The 18,292-nt window shown below is 42.3% G+C and overlaps 1 long non-coding RNA gene across 2 annotated transcripts in view; it reads right to left on the bottom strand.

Moving 5' to 3' along the window:
- Positions 1–379: 379 nt before the first annotated feature.
- Positions 380–18,292, bottom strand: part of LOC114674471 (uncharacterized) — a 125,618-nt gene continuing 107,705 nt past the window's right edge. For both annotated transcript variants that reach the window (XR_013411994.1, XR_013411995.1), the window contains 2 exons: positions 2,544–2,658; positions 380–1,470 (listed from right to left, as the gene is read on the bottom strand). This is a non-coding gene — a long non-coding RNA (uncharacterized LOC114674471). The remainder of the gene's footprint in view (positions 1,471–2,543; positions 2,659–18,292) is intronic.

Below are 18,292 nucleotides of genomic sequence, written 5' to 3'. Positions count from 1 at the left end.
GCAAAGTTTTGTATTTTTAGTAGAAATGGGGTTTCACCATGTTGCCCAGGCTGGTCTTGCACTCCTGACCTCAAGTGAGCTATCCCCCCTCAGCCTCCCAAAGTGCTAGGATTACAGGTATGAGCCATCATGCCCAGCCAGATTTGTTTCTTGAAAAACCAGGTGCATTGAAGGTTTTTTTCATACATAATAAGGGATATGGGCGCTTCCTGAAAAAGATTTACTGCAGTTATCAGAAGAAAATTTTGGAAACTGCTCGGCAACTTGGAAGTAGCCAAGAAGTCAGGCCTGAGGCTGTTTAAACATGTCAGTATAGCCAGGCATGTAAGGAGTAGGCCAGCAAAGCACAAGTAGCCCACCAATCTTGAAAACATACAGATAAAAGTCAGTCATACACTTTATTTCACACATGGCATTGATACCTAACCTCAAACAGCTGTATTATAACCAAGGTAAGCTTCAACTACCTTGGAGAAACACTGGTGACCAAATAAACAAAGTCCTGCTCCAATGTGAAACTTACTTTGGGGTATCCCAGGTACTCCTTACCAAAACACCTCACATATACAAGGTTACAGTGGAAAGTCCCCCATAAATATATGACACTACTCACTACCTTAACCACAATTTATTGGCCCATATCTGCTATGGTTTGAAGGTATGTCCTCAACAAAACTCATGCTGGCATTTAATGGCCATTGTGACAGTGTTGAAAGGAGGAACCTTTAAGAGGTGTTTAGGATGAATTAAGAGGCCATATGGATTAACGCCATTACTGTAGGAGTGAGTTAGTTGTCATAGGAGTAAACTCTTGATAAAAGGATAAGTTCAGCCCCCCTTTGTTCTCTGTCTCATGCACTCTCTTATCTTCTCACCCATGTTATGACACAGCAAGAAGGTCTTCACCAGACATAGTCCCTGATCATGAACTTCCCAGCCTCCAGAACTATAGGCCAAATAATCTCTTTTCTTTATAAGCTACCCAGTCTGTAGTATTCTGTGATAGCAGCTAAAAATGGACTAAGACAACATCTGAGTACTTTACCCAGGTAGCATCAATCAGATTCTTTCTTTCTGGAAATTGGAAGTAAAACTAAGTCTCCCCTCCATGATGACTGCTTTCTGAATAAAGAGTTATTGGCAGTGATTATTTGCACTATATACTAGTTACCCGTTGATGTGTAAAATATTAGCACAAAACTCAGTGGATTAAACAGTAAGCACGCTTTCTCACAGTTTCTAGGTAGTTTCTAGTACTCAAGAATTCCACAGGGGATGAGTTGTATCATTCTAGCTCAGAGTCTCAGATGAGTTTTCAGTCAGGATGTCAGCTGGGCCTGGAGTCTTCTGAAAGTTGATTAAAGCTGAGCAATCCACTTCCAAGATAACTCATTCACTGCTGGCAGGAAGTCTCAGTTCCTCACCACATAAACCTTTCCACAGGACTGCTTGAGTCTCCTCATAACATGGCTTCCTCCAGAACAAGAGATCCAAGAAAGAGAACAGGGAAGGGCACAATACCACAGAAGCATATACACAGAGAGAAACAGAAGTGAGTAAATGAGAAAGAGGTCTGCCTGGGTTTCCTGTCTGAAGTCCACTACTAAAGACCCCTCTGTACCCCTGCCCTTGATGGTTTCTTAACTAAGAAAATAAATTTTCTTACTTAAGCTATCTTGAGTTGCCTTTAGTTGCATTCTAACCAATAAAATCTTAATCATTATAAGGATTACTTTGATTTAAAAATGTGATTCTTCTGATTATTCTGCTTCAGCTACCTTGCTCAATGACCTAAACACCAAGGTACTGGATCTTTATATTGGATACCCTAGAGTTGGTGTCCCTCCTCCAGATGATCTCACCTACCAAAAAAAAATCAAAATAAAATAACCACAAGTACCCCATTATTGCTCCTTCCAAACCTGCCCCTCCCCTTTCTCAATCCTGCTTAGTGATATAAGAAGACAGAGAACATAAAATAAGAAATAGGAATCAAAAATTATCTCAAGCATATACAGTCTGTGTAGTGATTGTACAGAATTTCTGATAAGGGAGTCTCCCAGAAAATTTGAATTCAAAATCAAGAAAAGCTGACCTGTGCTACTAACGCCAATTTTTAAAAATCAATGTTTAATGAATAACCTTAGTCATGTGCTAAAAATGTTCCTCTTCACTTAGCCTCAACTGCCTGGGCAATACTTCACAGACTGTATTCCTGAAGGAATAAGGAAGTCTCCAAAATTCAACCAAAAAGATTATGGGGAGGGATGGCATTATGTTAGTGACGAGCAAACCCTCTCCAAGTTACTTGCCTGTCAGGGGTCTATGGGTTCTGTGTTGACTGATGGAGAAAATTAGAGTTTAAGGCTTTGCCAGTGTTTGTTTGTACTGTCCAAGGCAAAGAGATATTTTTGGTAGATGTAGTGGTTTTGTCCACTGAAGATGTTTGGTTTAAAATGGAACAGGAGAGATGAAGAACAGCATCACTAATGAGCAGCAGGAGATTATCTTAAAACAGAAACATTAACTGGCCCTGCACTCACCTGTAAGGTCCAGAAACATGGCAAAGAAGAGGAGGACTCTGTCCTCTTGGACACCAGAGGAGGAAATGGAAGCAGAAACTTCAGCTCTGTGGGTCTACTTTCAGTGACACAGGTCCTGAATTCCAGCAGAAGGGCTAATGTCAATCAGTTTGAAGACCCCCACAGAGGAACTGAATCATCATGAAAAAGCAGTTTTCATGCATTTTCATCCTGTGATTTCACCCTGCATTCTTCAACCAATGATCCACCTGCCAACCTCAGCCTTCTCCAAACTCCTTAAAATCCCAGGACCCACTCTCCTCAGAGAGGTGGATTTGAGATTTCCTCCTGTCTCCTCATTCAACCTCCTTATGATTAAACTTCCTTCTCTGCTGCAAAAATTAATGAACAACCCAGCACTTTGGGAGGCCAAGACGGGTGGATCATCTGAGGTCAGGAGTTCGAGACCAGCCTGACCAATACGGTGAAATCCATCTCTACTAAAAATACAAAAATTAGCTGGGCATGGTGGCATGCACCCGTAGTCCCAGTTACTTGGGAGGCTGAGACAGGAGAATTGCTTCAACCTGGGAGGCAGAAGTTGCAGTGAGCCAAGATCACACCATTGCAATCCAGCCTAGGCAACAGAGCAAGAATCCATCTCAAAAAAAAAAAAAAATTAATAAGTAAGTAAACTAGAACAGAAAAAACATCTCCCATAGCCTTCCACAGTGATTGAGAAATATTTTTCAAGGGAGAAAGAAAAAGAACTAATATTTTTAGATATTATGCAATGGGGCTGGCATTAACGCTAAGTGCTTATATAATCCCTACAAGTTTATAAAGTGTGGACTTATAGTGGACACTGGGAAATGCTGCCAAGATCCCCTCTTCAAAAGCAATGCACCCTAACTGCTGGGAATAGAGGCTCTTAGGAGCTCACAGCTATACCTCTCACTAGAAACTGCCCTCAGTTATAAGGAACTACATCACCCAAGGTCATACACGGTCAGCATGGTATATGGCCACAGATTGATTAATGTAAAGGTTCAAAGGCTCAGCCCCTCTCTCCCAATTTGAGACAACTTGAAGGGTTATCCCAACTCTGAAGTCCCCATCCAAGTTCCAGAGATCTCGGTTACAGCCACATTGCAGGTCAGTTTATCCCTTCTACAATTCTCACTTTCTCCCCAGTAAGACTTTGCTTGCAAATCTCAGTTTATTTCTAAAAATCCACTTTAAAGTTGTACTATTATCTCTATTATTCAGATGATAAACAGCTTCAGAGAATTTTACCAAAGGTCTGCAGTCACATAACTGATGGTAATTTCAAAGTTATGCAGTTCCCAAATTGAGCCTCCTCCAATCATCCATTCCACATCTTTTTCCATTTTCCAGGTGCCTTAATGACTGCAAGGGTGTCCTAAGGATTAGACCTGAGACTTCTTGCCACTGCAGTGGTTTATCTTCCCTCCTTGTAAGAGTGCAAATTTGGTTTGTAAATTAGACTCAGTGTGTCTAGACAATGTGAGTCTGTCCCTAAAGAGACCCCATTTCTAAGCGAATGGATAAAATAGTTTCTGACACTTTGAGGTCTTGCCTGAGAATCTGCCTGTCATCACTGTAGCTACCCTGGCCTTTTATATCATCTGCTTGGTCCACAATGATAAATGTTTTATAGCTTTCCAGCAGGACCAACGCAGACTTCTGACTATGTTCTCCATAGCAATAAGCTATCTCTGGGTACTTCAGGTAGACTAAGATGGAGTAGCATATATAAAGAAGAGGGGCCAGGCATGGTGGCTCAGACCTGTAATCCTAGCACTTTAGGAGGCTGAGGTGGGAGGATTGCTTGAGCCCAAGAGTTCAAGACCAGCCTGGGCAACACAGAGAAACCCTGTCTCTCCAAAATCAAAAAATTAGCTGGGTGTGGTGGCACACACCTGTAGTCCCAGCTACTCAGGAGGCTGAGATCGGAGGATTGCTTGAGCCTGGGAGGTGAAAGCTGTAGTGAGATATGATAATGCCACTGCACTCACAGAGTGGGACCCTGTCTCAAAAACAATTTTCTAAAGAAGAAGAGGGTGAGATTATTTAGAGAAATGTGAAGCTCCAAATTCTGTAAGTCAGGTCCATCAAGGCTGTGGGCAATGGGGATCAGGATCAGTGGCACCTGGGGAGCCCTAGATATGGAGAGTTGTATCTCCAGGCTTTGAATTTCAAATACAGCAACGAGCAAAGTGATTTATTAGACTGACTTCATGAATCTATATCAGACAAATCTCAATTTCACATAAGGATCAACAATCCCAGAAATTGCTTAATATTGGAAAATATATATATATATCCTTTTTATGGCTGCCTTTGAGAACCTCATACAACCAATGACTTCAAAAAATAGTAATTTTTCTGTATAGAAGATGAAAAGAGATTCTCTGATTGGTTTTATCTCCATTTTAAAATTGTTTGATTCTTTTCATTTATTTTTCTTTTTAAATTACACAAACAATAATATTGCTGATAAGGTTTTGGACAACATAAAAAAGTATAAAATAATAAGTAAAATTTCCCATTTAATCCTCTCCCAAATCCACCCTTCTGAGATGTTACGGTCTGGGGTATGTTCTTCCAGACTTTTCTCCATATCTTATCAAATTTACGTACACATATACATACAAACTTGGACAAATATACTTACACACACAAATACACATATAGTTGTGACATAAATGTGATTATGTTTTACATTCATTGTCTTCTGTTATTCAACACAATCCAATGGATTATTGTATTGTGCATCTAATCAATGCAACTCAATGCCACGTAATTATCAACAACAGCAGTAAGAATATTGATCATGAAGGGTATTTTGAGCAGACAGTGTTTCAAGGGCTTTTCATCTACTAACACATTTACTCTTCATGCACTGTTTACAGATGAGGAAACTAAGAACCCTAGACATAGCATTAAACTTGCCCAAGGGCACACAGTACAGTAAGTGACTGAGCTAGGATTTAGTCTCAGGTAGTTTGACTTAAGAACCCTGTTCTAGATGCTGGAGAGGATGTGGAGAAATAGGAACGCTTTTACACTGTTGGTGGGAGTGTAAATTAGTTCAACCATTGTAGAAGACAGTGTGGCAAGGATCTAGAACCAGAAATACCATTTGACCCAGCAATCTCATTATTGGGTATATACCCAAAGGATTATAAATCATTCTACTATAAAGACATACGTGCACACATATGTTTATTGCAGTACTGTTCACAATAGCAAAGACTTGGAACCAACCCAAATGTCCATCAATGATAGACTGAATAAAGAAAATGCAGCACATATACACCATGGAATACTATGCAGCCATAAAAAAGGATGAGTTCATGTCCTTTGCAGGGACATGAATGAAGCTGGAAACCATCATTCTCAGCAAACTAACACAGGAACAGAAAACCAAACACCTCATGTTCTTACTCATAAGTGGGAGTTGAACAATGAGAACACATGGACTCAGGGAGGGGAACATCACACACCGGGCCTGTCAGGGGATGGGGGGCTAGGAGAGGGATAGCATTAGGAGAAATATCTAATGTACATGACGGGTTGATGGGTGCAGCAAACCACCATGGCACATGCATATCTATGTAATAAACCTGCACATTCTGTACATGTGCCCCAGAACTTCAAGTATTTAAAAAAAAAAAAAAAAAAACCTGTTCTGATAGTATGGGGAGCATCTCTCTAATCAATCACAACAGGAAATTAGGAGAAGATGCCCTGGACGCTCCCAAGGTAAGTGAGTGACTCGTTGCCAGGTCTATCACCAAATCCTCAGGTTCCCAAATGTCTATTTCAGAGGCTCTGAAGACTGAGTGGATACAGGTTTTCCCTATGTAGAGCTGCCACAGCCACATACTCCAGGAGGAATGGTCCATGAAACTTAATCTCAGAAATAAAATCTGAACCTAAAACATAACTACCATTCAACCCAGCAATCTCATTGCCAGGTATGTATCCAAAACAAAATAAATTGTTCTACCAAAAAGATACATGCACTCATATGGTCATTTCAGCACTATTCACAATACTAGGACATGGAATCAACCTAGGTGCCCATCAACAGTAGATTCAATTTTTTTAAAATGCGCATATACACCATGGAATACGATACAGCCATGAAAAAGAATGAAATCACATCCTTTGCAGCAACATGGATGCAGCTGGAGGCCATTATCCTATGCAAATTGACACAGGAACAGAAAACCAAATCCCACTTAGAAGCAGGAGGTAACCGTTGAGTACTTATGGACATAAAGACGACAATAGACACTGGGGACTACTAAAGTGGGGAAGCAGTGAGGGGGCAAGCATTGAAAAACTAACTGGTGGGTACTGTGCTCACTACCTGGGTGATGGGAAATGATCCGTCACCCAGGTAGTATGAATGCATACCCCAAACCTCAGCATCATGCAATATACCTAGGTAACAAACCTGCACACGTACCCACTGAATCTAAAATAAAAGTTGAAAATATTTTTTAAAAAAGAAATAAAATCTTAGTAAAGGATCCCAATGTCTTCATTAACTGTAGCCTATAAAGACCAGCACATAAAACTGGATTTTATTTTGGATTTTATTATGATTTGGAGGAAAGAAAGAGCATAAGTTTAAAAATTAAGAACACAGTAGGCATTTACCAAAAGGTAGATGAGTGATGGATGATGGATGCACAGGTGAACAAACGAACATACAGAAGAAACAAAGGAGAGCTATGAAACCTGCCTTGAGACCTCGAAATGAACCTGTATTAATCTGTTCTCACACTGCTATAAAGAACTACCTGAGACTGGGTAATTTATAAAGAAAAGAGGTTTAATTGACTCACAGTTCCATGGACTTAACAGGAAGCATGGCTAAGAGGCTTCAGGAAACTTATAGCCATGGCAGAAGGTGAAGGGGAAACAAGCACCCTCTTCATGTGGTGGCAGGAGAGAAAGAGAGTATGAGGGAGGAAGTGTCATACACTTTCAAATCATCAGATTTTGTGAAAACTCACTCACTATCACGAGAACAGCATGGGAAATTCCACCCCCATAATCCAATCACCTCCCACTAGGTCCCTCCCCCAACACTGGGAATTAGAATTCAACATGAGATTTGGGTGGGAACATACTGCCAAACCATATTAGGGCCCAAGTCTTAACCCTTGCATCACAGCTTGTCCCTGGGCCCAGGTGCAGAATGTTCCTTTAGTTCCAGCAACACTCATATTGAGACGGAGTCTCGTTCTTGTCGTCCAGGCTAGAGTCTTGTCGTCCAGACTAGAGTGCAGTGGCACAATCTTGACTCACTGCAACCTCCACCTCTGGGTTCAAGCAATTCTTCTGCCTCCGCCTCCCAAGTAGCTGGGATTACAGGCACCTGCCACCATGCCCAGCTAATTTTTGTATTTTTAGTAGAGACGGGGTTTCACCATGTTGGCCAGGCTAGTCTTAAACTCCTGACCTCAGTTGATCCACCCGCCTTGGTCTCCCGAAGTGCTGGGTTTACAGGTGTGAGCCACCATGCCTGGCCAACACTCATATTTTTCTGATTTGGAGATTTAATGGGTACTTCACAGGCCCCACTGAACCCCGAAGGTCACTTTTTTGCCACTTTTCCACCAACCAGTTCTCTCTTGGACTTTTCTTGCCTTCTTTCTTACTAGCCTTCTTTCTGATTTTCTCCGACTTCTTTAATTTTCCTGTATTAATTTTATCTGACTCTCTTGCTTCAATTAAAAATGTAGTATTTGCTCAATATAACCAGTGAAATAATGCAAAGATATACAAAGAAACACTTCCTAATGCTTCCCCTTCCATTCCAGCCTTCCTGAGATAATCAGTATCAACAACCTAAAGAGTGTTTTTCCACTTTTTTCTTATGCTCATAGAAACATACACAAACACATAATCGTACATAGAAAGGATTTTTGGTTAGTTTCACAAAAATAAGATCATGGTATCCACCTTGTTTTACAACTTTTTTCGTCCTAAATTATCAGGAGACCCCGCCCAGACAATTGGCATAGAAATAACTTATTTTTGATGTTGTTAAACATGTTTTATACATTATTACACAGCGAAATCAACCTTTTGGGAGTGTATAGTTCTATGAATTTCAGCAATGCCTGCATTCATGTGATCACTGCCACAATAAACATGTACATTTCCATCAACCCAAAAAGTTCCTTCACATCCTGTAGTCACACTCTCCTTCCATCCCTCAGTCCCAACAACCACTAATCTGTTCTTCAACATTATAGTCTTGTCATTTCAAGAATGTCACATTGGCCAGGCATAGTGGCTCATGCCTGTAATCCCAGCACTTTGGAAGACCAAAGCGGGTGGATCACCTGAGGTCAAAAGTTCAAGACCAGCCTGACCAATATGGTGAAACCTCGTCTCTACCAGAAACACAAAAATTAGCTGGGCGTAGTGGCATGCGCCTGTAATTCCAGCTACTTGGGAAGCTGAGGCAGGAGATTCATTTGAACCTGGGAGACAGAGGTTGCAGTGAGTCGAGATCACGCCACTGCACTCTAGCCTGGGTGACAGAGTGAGACTCCACCTTAAAAAAAAAAAAAATCAATGAAATCGCACTATATTTGAAATTGGCTTCTCTTGTCCCATATAATGCCTTTGAGATTCCTCTAAGTCGTGTGTACCAATAGTTCATTCATTTTTGCTGAGCAGTATTTCATTACAGGGATGTACCACAGTTTATTTTTACTTACTGTTTTTAATGACTGCACTACATGTCATATGTGGACCCATGTATTCAATCAGTCTTGTACTGATGAACATTCAGGCTAGTTTCCAATTTTTCTGCAAACAAACAACGTTGAACATTATATTCTAATAGAGAGATGCTCTAATTTACATAACCTGATTTTTTTTTTTTTTTTTTTTTTTTGACACGGAGTTTCGCTCTTGTTGCCCAGGCTGGAGTGCAATGGTGTGATCTCACCGCAACCTTTGCCTCCCAGGTTCAAGCGATTTTCCTGCCTCAGCCTCCCAAGTAGCTGGGATTACAGGCATGAACCACCACGCCCGGCTAATTTTGTATTTTTAGTAGAGATGGGGTTTCTCCATGTTGGTCAGGCTGGTGTCGAACTCCCAACTTCAGGTGATCCATCCACCTCGACCTCCCAAAGTGCTGGGATTACAGGCATGAGCCATCACGCCTGGCCATAACCTGATTATTAAATGTAAGATTACTTGGTAACACACGTGTGCAGCTTAACATTTAAGTTTTTCCCAGTATTCCTTGTTGTCACATTTCATATTCCCACCAGCAACATATGAAAGTATTTTCTCACATTTTTGTCACCTTGAAATAGCTTCTCTTTTTAGTTTTTTCCCAGTCTAATGGATTAAAAAATTGTATCTTATTTTAGCTTTAATTTGCATGTCCTTGAGCATCCTTAGAGATAATCTTTGGCCATTTGGATGTCCTCTTCGGTGAGGGGTCTACTCATTGCCTTTGCTCATTTTCCTAGCAGGTGGTTTATTTGTTTCTTCTCAAGGGAGTTCTTTGCATATTGGAAATATTAATAGTTGTTCTGAGCTGGCACAGTGGCTTACACTTGTAACCATTTGTTACACTTGTAACACTTGTAACTTTAGGAGGCCAAGGCAGGAGGATCACTTGAGTCCAGGAATTTCAGATCAGCCTGGGCAACATATTGACATCCCATCTCTACAAAAAATAAATTAGCCAAGCATGATGGCACATGCATGTGATCTCAGCTACTTGGGAGCCTGGGGCAAGAGGATGGCTTGAGCTCTGGAGTTTGAGGCTGCAGTAAGCTATGATTATACTACTGCACTCTAGCCTGGGCAGCAGAGTGAAGCCGTTTCTCTAAAAAATTAAAAAAATAATTTTGTGTCTGAGACAAAAGCTACCATTTCTGTTGGCAGTAATAGTATCTGTCTCTCAGTGGTCTTGTTAGGATCTTCAAAGAGATATCTGTCATGATGCCTGGCACATAGTAGGCGATTTGAGTTTGGTGGTTTTTTTTTTCCTAACCTATTAGAAATTGAGATGATAGTAAGTGATTTTGGAATGTACTTTTCCCTTTTCTCTAATGCAAACACTGAGCCAGGCCCAAGAAAGGGCAGCTGATCTGTGCTTTTCACAGGTTGAGGAAGCATGATTTGGAATCCTAAAAGCACAGGGATTTATAGGCCAGTCTTCACACAGATATATCCCTTAGGCATAACAATAACTAATATTTACATAGCACTTTGTACACTGGGCATGGTGGCACACGCCTGTAATCCCAGCACTTTGGGAGGCTGAGGTGGGTGGATCACCTGAGGTCAGGAGATCAAGACTAACCTGACCAACAAGGTGAAACCCCATCTCCACTAAATACAAAAAATTAGCCAGGTGTGGTGGTGCATGCCTGTAATCCCAGTTACTTGGGAGGTTGAAGCAGGCTCAAAACCGCATCCCAAATAAACTACTTGAACTCAACTTCTTTACCTAAGATTATTTTGGTGGCAATCTAAATTAAGACAGGTACCACATCCACCAATACAATATTCAATGGGGAAATGTCATTTTCCCAAAGAAAAAGCCAAAAAAAAAAAAAAAAAAAAAAAGAGGGAGAGAGAGAAAGAGAGAGAGAGAAAAAAAAAAAAAAGAAAAAAACACGTTGGACAGAAAATCAAACGATTCCCACCTCATGCAGATAGATCTTGGTGTTCTCTACACAGACATCTTACTTTAGAATTATCACCCAGAGCTTCATCTGGCCAACAAAGGTAATGTGAGTCAATTCCTCTTTTAAATCCCCAAGGCCAGAGCCAAGACACTCAGACAAAGTACACTCCAACACAGACATTTTAATGCACAATGGGAGTGCCCTAGGAGACCTGTAAATCAGGTGGCATTGCTATTTGTCACTGATGACACATGGGATTGTATCTGTCCATCTCATCCTCCATGATGAGCAGACATCAAATCACCCCTCATCACTATGCAGACCCTCAGATCATTCTGCAGCATGTCCTGGGTACCTAGTAGCTTGGGAGAATGTCTAGCCTTGAAGATCACTCAAAGCAGAGAATGCACATAATAATTCATGTCAGTAAGAAAAGGGCCATAAAATCAGAACTCATGGGACCAAACTCTGAAATCCATGAAAATTTAGCAGAAGTCTGCCTTGACTCCTGCCTGAATAGCCAATAAATGGAAGCTGAGGCTGCTAGAGAGATTCCTGAAGAAGACTCAGACCTCCTCCAAAAAGTATTCAGAGTGCCTACTGCTTACCTGGACCATTGATGGCCCCTATTATGCAGCAAGGTTCCTACCCCCAACACCGAAGAGCTCACGGACAAGCCTATAGACTACTGCAGTATATGCAATATTTATTTATTCAATTCGTATGCATTGAGTTATATTTATGTCAAACTTATGTGAATTTCTTGCTCACACATCTGTTGGTTCACTGGGGTTTGGCTGATCCAGGCTGGGTTGGGTTCATGTATGCTGCACTGTCTCCCCTTTTTGGGAGATGGGTTGGACTCCTGGAGCACTTCCATCCTACAGTAATGATAGGAATGCAGGAAGTCCAGCCCACCTAGCGCGTCCCAAGCCTCTGCTTGCATCATGTCTATTAATATCCCAATAGCCAAAGTAACAGCCAAGAGACAGGAAAGTAGATGCTACCCACTATGAGGCCATGACAAATGGATGCATGATACTATTACACGGGAGAGGCCGGATACGGTGACTCATGCCTAGAATCCCAGCACTTTTGGAGGCTGAGGTGGGTGGATTGCTTGACACCAGGAGTTCAAGACCAGCTGGGCAACATGGCAAAACCCCATCTCTACTCAAACTACAAAAATTAGCCAGGTGTGTTGGTGGATGCCTGTAACACCAGCTACTCTGGAGGCTGAGGCAGGACAGTCACTTGAACCTAGAAGGTGGAGGTTGCAGTGAGCCGGGATTGCACCACTGCACTCCAGCCAGGGTGACAGAGTGAGATTCCATCTCAAAAACAACAAAAAACTACAAAAAAAACAAAAACAAAAAACAAGGGAGAATGTGGGGCCAATCTATCACAGATAGATTGAATCTATAATTCCATCTATCAGTTTAAATAATGAGAAATGGGCAGCCTAGTAAAGATCAAAGAGAAAGAACGTTCCATACAGGTAAAGGCAAGAGAGGACAGCTATGACCGGAGACTAGAGAAACACAAAGATGGGCACCCAATCCAGCTTACAGGAGTCTAAGGGGGCTTTCATATCTTATGAAGGTTTCTCCTATACTCCCTACCCTGGTAAAGATCTACTGTCTCACAGAATGAGGCTGAGCTACTGATGTCCAACTACTGGACAAAAGGACTCAGGGTCTAACATTCTGTTTCTTTTTTCTTATTCTCAGGTCACTGTCACACCTAGAAAGACATTATTACAGTAGGTAGCTCATCAGGCATGAGCAGGGCAGGGGAGGGCTCCCCCTGTCCCACCACCCCCCCAACCAGGAATGTCAGGCAACCATCAGGTGATGGTCAATAATAATTGGTTGCAGCCAGTGCCAGGGAAAGGAAGTCTCCCTATAGCTAGAAAAAAAACCTGAAATTGTTGATCAGCAGCTTCCTGATAAGATCTCAGGAGTTAGGTGAGTGGGCTCAAGCATGCACACTAAGAGGCACAATGGCAGAGTTTAACTGGTATATGACCTCCTAGGGACAATCGGCTAGTAAGAGAATAATGCCTCAAGGGAGCATGTGTACAACTCCAGTGAACATGCTGCACACGGTGGTCCCCTCCCAAACATTGGCAGGCCACCATGTATGCAGAGAGCCCACCCTGAGGGAAGAAGCAGGGGAGAAGTAGCAAATCAGACGTATGCCAATGTATAAAACCCCAAGTCAAAAGTCAAAGTGCACACTTGACTCTCTCAAGTCATCTGCTTGGCCCTCTTCCAAGTGTACTTTACCTCCTTTCAGTCCCGCTCTAAAGTTTTTAAATATATTTTCAGGCCGGGTGCAGTGGGTCACACCTGTAATCCCAACACTTTGGAAGGCCAAGACAGGTGGATCACCTGAGGTCACGAGTTTGAGACCAGCCTGGTCAACATGGTGAAACCCAATCTCTACTAAAAATACAAAAATTATCTGGGAGTGGTGGTGGATGCCTGTAATTCCAGCTACTTGGGAAGCTGAGGTAGGAGAACTGCTTAAACCTAGGAGGTGGAGGTTGCATTGAGTTGAGACTGCACCACTGTACTCCAGCCTGGGTGACAAGAGCAAAACTTAATCTCAAAAAAATCATAAAAAATAAAAATTAACAAATAAATTTTCACTCCTCTTCTAAAATTTGTCTCCATATCTCCTTCTGCCTATGCCCCTCAGTTAAATTCTTTCTTCTGAGGAAGCAAGAACTGAGGTTGCTGCTGACCCTTATGGACTGGCCACTGCTAACAACAATGGTGGCCATCAGGAGAATAGTTTCAGCCAATCTGTAGGAGCAGAAACTGAGTCACAGGGGATTAAGATTGTGAGGACATTGTTGTCACAATGTAGACATTTATTCAATAATTTACTAGAGGTTGGATCTGGTGGCTCATGCTTGTAATCCCAACACTTTGGGAGGCCGAGGTGGGTGGGTCTCCTTGAGGTCAGGAGTTCGAGACCAGCCTGAACAACATGGTGAAACCCCATCTCTACTATAAATACAAATATTAGCCAGGTGTGGTGGTGTGCACCTGTAATCCCAGCTACTTGGGAGGCTGAGGCAGGAGAATCGCTTGAACCCAGGAGGCGGAAGTTGCAGTGAGCCGAGATCACGCCATTGTACTCCAGCCTGGGTGACAGAGCGAGATGCTATCTCACAACATAATAATAATAAAAATTTAAAAAATTAAAAAATAACTTACTAGAAATGAGGAGGAAAAAACAGAAGAGAAGGTAGAAGAATGTGCCATTCTGGCCTCAGAGCATTTGCAGATGCTTCTCCTTCTACCTGGAATGTGTTCCTGTTACCAGTGGAGGGTTTTGACTATGAGTTGTCCAAGTCCGCGGCGTTTTGAACAAAATATTGAACAAAATGCTACAAAAGTAGCAGAGGAATGAAATGCAGGAAGGAAGCAGCGAAAGCAGGAATTGATTAAAGTGAGAAAGCACCCCGCAGGGCTGGAGTGGGCCCAAGGAAGCAGCTCAAGGGCCCGGTTACAAAGTGTTCTAGTCTTTAAGTATTCCATTGTAGCTTCTTATCAGCTACCCCTTATCTGGATGAAGGATTTGGTCTGTAGCTAATTAAAAGCTAAGGTGAATTGGTGCCCTGTGTAGATGAAGAGATGGTCCCTGCTTGGCCTGACATTCTCCCTTTCCATCTGAGACATGGCAGAAGCGGGAGAGCTGTAGGGAAAGTAGCCTTTGATGCTTTGTTACTTGGGGTGGGGAGATAGGGTTTTCCCTTTTGATGTAGCTTTAGGAAGTTGTTGTTAATTGGCCTTTGATTTCCTGCCCCCAGACCTTGGTGTTTTCTCTTTTAGGAAGTTAGCACAAATTGGCCTTAAGTTCCCTGTCTCCAGACCCTATTCTCCTGCCTCATTCCCACCAGATCTTCACAGAGCTGACTCCTACTTATCATTCAGATCTTGATTCAACCATCACCTCCTCAGAAAGCCTCATGCTGACACCCCTGCCCCACATAAAGCCTCCCTGTTCCACCCACACATTGCTCTCTACCACATGCTATTATCTTCGTTGTATTTATTAGTATGTTTTTGTTTGTTGTTGTTGTGTTGTTATTTTGTTTACTTGCTTATTGTCTCCCTCACTAGAATGTGCTTCAGCACTGTTGATGAAAAAAATCAAACTCTATAAATTACACGTTTATTCCAAGCCTGTGTCAGTGACCACGGCCCTGGGAACAGTCTCAAGAAGTCCTGGGAAAATGTGTTCTGAGGCAAGAGAATAGGGTCTGAAACAGATCTCCTGAGGTTAGGAGTTGGAGCTCAGCCTGAACAACATGGTGAAACCTTGTCTCTACTGAAAGTACAAAAAAAAAAAAAAAAAAAAATTAGCCGGGCGTGGTGGTAAGAGGTGACAACGTGCCACCTCTGTAAAATGGACCAATCAGCTCTCTGTAAAATGGACCAATCTGCTCTCTGTAAAATGGACTAATCCGCAAGATGTGGGTGGGGCCAGATAAGGGAATAAAAGCAGGCTGCCCAAGCCAGCCAGCCAGCAGTTGTCCACTGTAGTTGTTTTCCATGCTGTGGAAGCTTTGTCCTTTCATTCTTTCACACTGCTGCCTGCTCTTTGGGTACACATTGCCTTTATGAGCTGTAACACTGACTGTGAAGGTCTACAGCTTTACTCCTGAAGCCAGTGAGACCACGAACCAACTGAGAAGAATGAACAACTCCAGACACGCCATCTTTAAGAACTGTAATACTCACCACGAGGGTCTACGGCTTCATTCTTAAAGTCAGCAAGACCAAGAACCCACCAATTCCAGACACAGTGGCACATGCCTGTAATCCCAGCTGCTCATGCAGGAGAACCACTTGAACCCCGGAGGTGAAGGTCACAGTGAGCCAAGATCACACCATTGCAATCCAGCCTGGCAACAAGCGCAAAACTCCATCTCAAAAAAAAAAAAAAAAAAAAAAAAAAGAGAATAGGATCTGGAGGCAGGGAATATAAGGTTCATGTTGATTTCCTAGAACTAAATCAGATGGAAACCCTTCAGCTATGACAGGAAATATCTTCTTCATTTACATAGGGCGTACAATGAGTAAATGACTTTGTAACTTTACTTCATCCTCTTTATTTACATAAGGCAAACACCAAGTAACCAATAGAAACCTCCAGAGGATATTCAAACCCCAGAAAATTCTGTAATGGGGCTCTTGAGACCCTGTGCCTGGGCCAGCTCCTACACTGTGGAGTGTACTTTCATTTGCAATAAATCTCTGCTTTTGTTGCTTCATTCTTTCCTTGCTTTGTTTGTGCATTTTGTCCAATTCTTTGTTCAAGACGTCAAGAACCTGGACACCTTCAACCGGTACCACAAGGCGATTAGGTTACAAGTTGGTTTTATACATTTTAGGAAAACAAGAATTGTAGGTGAAATTATAAATCGATACACGGAAGGTGCACATTGGTTCAGCCTAAAGAGACAGAACATCTCAATGCAGGGGTTTGGGGTAGCGCACAGGTCATAAGTGGATTCAAAGATTTTCTGATTGGCAAGTGGTAGAAAGAGTAAGTTTTTTCTGAAGACTTGAAGTCTGTAGAACGAAGCCTGAGTTAAGGGGGGTTGTGGAGACCAAGGTTCTTGTTATGTAGATGAAGCCTCATTGGAAGCCGCCTTCAGAGAGAATAGATGGTTAAGTGTTTCTTTTCAGACCTTAAAAGTTGTCACACTCTTAGTTAATCTTTCCTAGATCTGTGAAAGGCCTGGTTGCATTAAAGGAGATTATCTAGAGATGCAAATTTCCCCCACAAAAAGACGGCTTTGCAGGGCCATTTCAAAATATGTCAAAAAATATAATTTGGGGTAAAATATTTTGATTTCCTTCAGGGCCTGTCATGTGATGCTATACCAGAGTCAGATTGGAATGTGGTGTCTTACTGCCACAAAGAGTCTGTTTTGTCAGTCTTATGATCTCCTATTTACTGTTAATGTGGGTCAATTGTGCCTAAACTCCAAAAGGAGATATCTGATATCCTTTCCGGTCATGGCCAGGAATTCCGTTTTTCAAGTTTCTCTGGGATCTCCTTGGCACAGAGAGAGTCTGTTCAGTCAGTTGGGGGTGGGAGGTAGGGGAGCTTAGAATTTTTAATTTTTATTTTTTTTTTAATTATTATTATTTTTTTATTTATTTGAGAGTCTCACCATGTTGCCCAGGCTAGAGTGCAATAGCACGGTCTCAGTTCACTGCAATGTCCACCTGCCAGGTTCAAGTGATTCTCCTGCCTCAGCCTCCTGAGTAGCTGGGATTGCAGGTATGTGCCACCACACCCGGCTAATTTTTTGTATTTTTAGTAGAGATGGGGTTTGACCATGTTGGCCAGGCTGGTCTCAAACTCCTCGCCTCAGGTGATTCACCTGCCTTGGCCTCCCAAAGTGTTGGAATTACAGGCATAAGCCACCATGTCCAGCCCCGGAAATGGACCAGATCCTAAGCTCCAGGCAGTGCTGTTCTCCTCTGTTGGGAACTGTAACCACCCAAAGGGTTCACTTTGCCCACTGCCTAAACAGATTTATCAAGACAGAGGAATTGCAATGGAGAAAGAGTAATTCACGTTGAGCACCTGGTGAGGGAGACCAGAATTTCATTATTAATCAAATTAGTCTCCCGAAGAATTTGAGAATCAGAATTTTTAAGGATAATTTGGTGGGCAGGGGCCAGTGAGCCAAGAGTGCTGATTGGTTGGGTGGGAGATGAAGTCACAGGGAGTCTAAGCTGAGTCAGTTCCTGGTGTAGCAGGACAAGCCACAGACAAAACCCCTCAGACACCAAGTTAAAGAAGGAAGCGGTTTATTCGGCCGGGAGCATCCGCAGGATTCCTGTGTTAAAAGCCGAGCTCCTCAAGTGGGAAATTCCTGTCCCTTTTAAGGGCTCACAACTCTAAGGGGGTGAGCGTGAGAGGGTCGTGATTGATTGAGCAAGCAGCGGGTACATGACTGGGGGCTGCATGCACCGGTAATTAGATCAGAACAAAACAGGATAGGGATTTTCATAGTGCTTTTCTATA

The sequence above is a fragment of the Macaca mulatta genome, chromosome 20 (assembly GCF_049350105.2).
Source record: "Macaca mulatta isolate MMU2019108-1 chromosome 20, T2T-MMU8v2.0, whole genome shotgun sequence".
NCBI lineage: Eukaryota > Metazoa > Chordata > Mammalia > Primates > Cercopithecidae > Macaca > Macaca mulatta.
Note: the sequence above shows the minus strand (reverse complement) of the source record. Positions and strands in the feature narration are given on the sequence as shown.